This window comes from Metarhizium acridum (genome assembly GCF_019434415.1).
Source record: "Metarhizium acridum strain ARSEF 324 chromosome Unknown scaffold_405, whole genome shotgun sequence".
In the NCBI taxonomy this organism is placed as follows: domain Eukaryota; kingdom Fungi; phylum Ascomycota; class Sordariomycetes; order Hypocreales; family Clavicipitaceae; genus Metarhizium; species Metarhizium acridum.
The window spans coordinates 213,584-219,784 of NW_027094034.1; positions in this window are offsets into that span (position 1 = coordinate 213,584).

Genomic DNA, 6,201 nt, shown 5'->3' on the forward strand with positions numbered 1-6,201 from the left:
ATATAAGCATTTATTTATAATATTAGATATTTTATAGCCTTATAATACATTTATAGGTATTCGTATCCTGTAATGTATTGTAATATATTACAATACAATACAATACAATACAGTATAGTAAAAACTACAAAAAATACAATACATTTAGAGGTCTATACTTAATAGATTACCTTAATACCTTTATAGCCTATAATTTCATAGATCTTTTTAATTATTAATTATTAATAGTTCGCTTTATTAATTACTAATATTAGTCTCTTTATTATTTTAATTAATTTCTTTTAAAGCTAGCTATTTTCTATAAAGAATTACTTAACTCTTATTCTTAACTTTTTATATTTATTATTTTTAAGATTAATTAATCTCTTTAAAATTAAGAGAAATTTTATAATTTAAAGGTATTTTAATAAGTAATCTTTATACTTTTTTAACTTAAACGTTAATACGTTTAAATAAAGGTTAATAAAATTCTTTATATCTTCTTTAACTTCTTAATTTATTTAATTTAATAAGCTAAACCCTTTTCTTAAGAGTTTATTTATAATTCTATTAATTACTCTAAGAATATATTTAACTGTAAAATTAAATAATAAAATATAGCTAATTTATCTAGTAATTAATAAGCTTAATACGTTATTAATTACTCTATTAATTTAATAAACTAAAACTTAAAAGTTAATCTTTAAAATAAAGTAAATATTATATAAATATATTTTAAGCTTTCTTAAAGTATAAATAATAGCTTTATACTTTTATTTTATAGTATTATACTTCTTTTTAAGTTTAATTTACGTTTTACTTTTATATTTTATTAAATAATACTTTTCTTTAATAATTTATAATAAAGCGTATTCTTATCTTATATTACTAGTATTAATTATTAATATAATCTCTTTATAATTCTTTAAGAAATTAAGTATTATAAGAATAAAAGCTTTTATTATTATATCTTTTAAGGTTTTTATTATTATTTATTAAGCTTTACCTTATTTTTATTTTATATTCTTTCTTAAAAGTTTAATAATTAAGCTTATTATTTAAGTGTATCTTTTAATTTATACCTTATAGTAATTTATTAACCCTTAAAAGAACCTTATATTCTTTTAATTTTTACACGTTTTTTATTCTAAAATCTTAAGTATTCTCGCTTTAATAAGCTTTTATTTATATATTTTATAAATAAATTCTATTATAATAATTATTTAATAATAAAACTTTAATTTTAATATTAATATAATATAACCTATTAGCTTAAAGTTTATAAGTACTTTATTAATATTAATTAAATATTCTAATATAAATTTTCTTACTCTTAATAATATCTCTTTATTATTATAAGTAATTATAAGTTCTCTTATTATTATATTATTTATAAAGAGAGCGTATATATTTAATATAAGGTTATATAAAATTCTTTCTATAATTCTTAAAAATTAAGCTATTAAGTTTATAGCTTCTTATAATAATATATATAATTATAATAAACCTATTAACGTAAAGATTATAGTTATATTTTTACTTACTTTTATAAGAGCTATTTAATTATAGCTTAAAAGTAAGTTTATAATAAAGAGAATCTTATATATATTAAATCTTTTATTAAATTTATTTACTTTTAATAAAATATAGGTATCTTATATTATAATTTTATTATAATTAATTATTAAGAGAATAAAGCGCACTTTTTTATTCTTCTTTCTTATTAAAAAGTAAGGGTTTTAATATAACTTATAGCTTTCTTTTAAATACTTATACTTTATCTTTTTCTTTAATAATTTAATTAATTTAGCTTAAAGTTCTAGTAATATAAAAATTAATTTTACTCTTTATACTTTATACTTAATTACCTTAATAACTTAAAAAAGCGTAATAATAGAATTTACTTTACTATAATAAAATAAGTTTTACGTAAAAGTTAGTTTATAGTTTTTAAGAATAATCTTAAAAATATAAGCTTTCTTTAATTATAAGAAGTTTTTAACCTCTTTAAGCACTTAATTAAATATCTTTTAGCTTACTTTAAATTCTCTTAATTATTTAAAGAATCTTCTTATAATATATTTTAAGTACTTATTATCTTTTTTAACCTAATCTTTAACTTATTCTTATTTCTTAGTTTTTTAATTATAATTACCTTTTAAGGTTAACCTATTTAATAAAATATTATCTTTTAATTACACTCTATTAGCTTTTCTCTTATATATAATATTTATTTAAAGATTAATTACTTACGCCTTTTAAAGCTTCTTTATTATTACCTTTATTTACTTACTTTATTTTTAATATACTTTTTTAACTATTAAAACTAGTATTTTCTTCTTTTTCTTAATAAATAAAGAAATAAACTCTTCTTTAAGTTCTTCTCTTAATAACTTATAGAATTTATTATAAGTATTAAATTCTTTATTAAAGGTTAAAGACGCGTAAATAACTCCCTTTTCTCTCTTCTTTAATACTTTTTTTAATATTATTATATTATTTCTTTTACTATAAATTTTTATCTCTTTAATCTTTTTAATTAAGTTATTAATTAAGATTTTAATAACGTTAAGTTTATAATTATAATAATTAACTTATATACTTACGTGTATAAAATTATAAAATACGTTTAATAATTTAACTTTACTTTTATAAAGTCTTAAATTTAAGAATAAGTTTACCTTATTATTTATAGTTTACGTAATAGTATTAATCGCTTATAAATTAATTAATATAAACCCTTTTTTATATGTTTTAGGTTTATTTTAGCTAGTAAAAGCCTAATAAGTTAGCTTATTTTTAGTGTATTTAGCTACTATTAGGTCTATCTTAGCTTATATTATAGCTGTTTAATTATTATTTAACACTTATTCTAACGTGTTTAACTTCCTTAAATTAAATAAAGCTAGCGTTTTATTATATATTTCTTATATTTAACATAGTATTTATAACGTTTAATTATTTTAACCCTATTTAATATTCTAATATTAGGTAAATAGCGGTTTTTTACTTGTATATTCTCTTACCTTTTTAACGCCTTTTAATTATTAAAATTAAATGGTTTAAAAAATTTTAGTATTTCTATTATAAGTAAGTAAGTTTTTAATTATATTTTATTAATTATATTTGATACTTCTTATATAATTAATCTTACTACTTAAAATATAATACGTATAATATTAAATTTACATTAAATAAGTAACTCTTTACTCTCTTTATTATAATTAAATAATATTTAAGTAAGTCTTATAAATAATATACTTAAAATTAATAAAATATAAATAATATTTAATATAATATATAAACGAATTAAAGTTTATATATTTTTAAGGTAAAGGTAAGTTCTTATCTTCTTATATATATATATAGTTTTATTAGAAAATAAAGTTATAAATATATTTTTTATAAGCGTATATATCTTTAAACCTATTTAAAGGGTAAACTTTATACTAATAATATTCTCTTATAAGCTATTATTTATTAAGGTATATATAAGAGATACTCTCTTATAATTAAGTTACACTTATAGGTATAATAACTTTTACGTATACTTAAGAATCCCTTTAAATTATAGAATTAAGTTTACTTAAAAGTTAATTTAATAATTAATTAATTTAAGTATATTTTAAAGCCTTTTTATAAGTAATACTTAAAGTTTCGCGTTTACACTTATTAAAAGTATATTACTTTCTTTATTTAAGGTTCTTATTATATTTTAACCGTTTTTAATATAATTCTTTATAATTAATATTATATTAAATATTAAGATCACTTAATTTAATTTTAAAGTATTTTTATTCGCGAATTTAATAGGTTTCTTTAAAAGGGTTATTAATTTTCTATTATATTACCTAACGTTATTAATATTATTAACGCGATTATTAATTTCGTTTTTTATTAAAGTTATAAGGCTTAAAAGTAGCTAATATAAGTCTTTTAATAAAACGCTAATCTTTTTAAAGAGCGTTTTTTTATGTAATTATATTATAATTCTCTTAATTAAACGATTCCCTTTAATTACGTTATTTACACTTACCTATTAGCCTTATCTTTAATAAGTTTAACCGTTTTTAGCTTAACTTTATTATTTTAAGTTATAATTTTACTCTTTTTATTTTTATTCTTAGTATTATTTAAATTATCTTTAAGCTTTACTTACTTATACGCGTTTACGTTTACTAAAAGGTTAACTTTAAATTTAAAATTATAAGCTTAAGCGCTTTTTATTATATACGTTTTAAATATTATAACTATTATAATAAATAAGGGTTTAATTAAAGGTAAATTATAAGAATTACTCTTTTTTAGTATTTACTTAAATATATTAATTTACTTTAACTTCTTTTATAGTATTTTAATCTCTTTTTATAGTATATTTTATTTCTTTAATAGGGTATTTTTAAAGCGTTTTATTTAATTTAAGTATATATAAACGTACGTATTTAAAAATAGTTTAACTTAAAGTATAATAAGCCTTTTTATATAGCTTTTAATAATAAGAAATTAAAATAAAAGTTATAATAATATAATATATTTTTATACTTTAATATTAATTATAAGAACGCGCGCGTTTACATTATATTAGGTAAAGCTAAGCATTTAATTATACTTTAAGTAAGAGTATTTCTTAAAGAAATATTTTATATTATTATAATAATAGTATTAAATTTTTTATTATTCTTTTATATAAATATAATTAATTTTAAAGTAATTATTAGCGTTATTATTATTTAATTCTTTATCCTTAAATTAAATATAATTAAATTAAATTAATTTTTAATTACTTTAATTAAGCTTATTACTTTCTTAAAGTAAGTTCTTTTAACGTTACTTAAGTTATTCTTTTAGGTTAATTTACCTTTTAACTTACTTAATTAGCGCGATTTTTATCTTTTTAAGCTACTTTATAATTTTATTTATTTAATTAAAAGAAGAATTAATAATAAAGCTAGGTTTTTTACCTTTTTTTTAATTTTTATTTACTCTTTTAATTATAGATTTATTTTAATATAAGCTTTACTTCTTATAATTATTTAAGTTACCCTTAAAGATACCCCTTATTAGTTTATAAATAATCTTTAAGATATACTTTTAGTCTTAAAGTAAGTACCTTAATTTTAATATAATTAAGTTATAATTTATAAGTTTAAGCCTAGCTTATATATACTTATTTAGCTTACTTTAAAGTATAATATACTTTTTTAAGATAATCTTACTTTATAAATACTCTTTCTTATTTATAAAGCTTATAATTAAATAATTAAGTAAAGCTTTATATAAGGTATTTAATTAAAAGATAGATTTTATTTACGTAAAAGGTTTAGCTTTACTTTATAAGCTTTAATAAAGGTATAGCTAATAAAAGGTCTTAAAAATCTCTTTTAAATACTAGGTATTAAGACTTTTTAACTTATTTATTATAATCTTTATTTAATTTTAATTAATTATATTATAAAATAAAAGAAGTTTCTTCTTAGCTTTATTTTAATTACTAATAATTATAAGAGTTTTAACGCACGTTCTTTTAAAAGAAGTAATATTACGTTTTAATATCTTTATTTACTTTTTCTTTAAAATAATTAAGGTCATTATCTTCTCCTTAAATTTCTTTAAGAAGTTAAAGATATTTTTTTTATTAAAGGGTTTAACTTTAAAGGCTTTTTAAAATATAATTAAAATTTCTTATTTACTTAAGGCTTTTTTAAGGATTTTAATAAATCTCTTAAAGTTAAAGCTTATACTAGTAAATAAAGTAAGGTTTTATTAGCTTATAGCTTTAAATAAGTTTCTATTATAAGTTATAATAAAATTAATTAATCTTAAAACATTTAGCTTTTTAATTATAAGCTCTTTTTTCTTTAAGTTAAATTCTTAAAGAGAGTATTATTAATAAGAATATAAGTTTTTCTTAATAACTTCTTATTAATTAATAGTAAATAAATTAATAAAATCTTTTCTTTTAAATCTTTCTTAATTATTTAATTAATTATATTTAAGAGATATTTATATTAGTTTACTTAACTTAAGAATAACCTTTTATATCTCTTTTAAAGATAATTCTATTATAAAAATAATTTTATAAGCTAAAATAATAAACGTTATAGCACTATTTCTTATAATTAACTATTAGATTATAATTACTAGGAATATTATAAGAAATATTATATTCTTTTAATTAATTAATTAATTCTTTCCCTTTTTAGTTCTTTTTTAATTAATTTA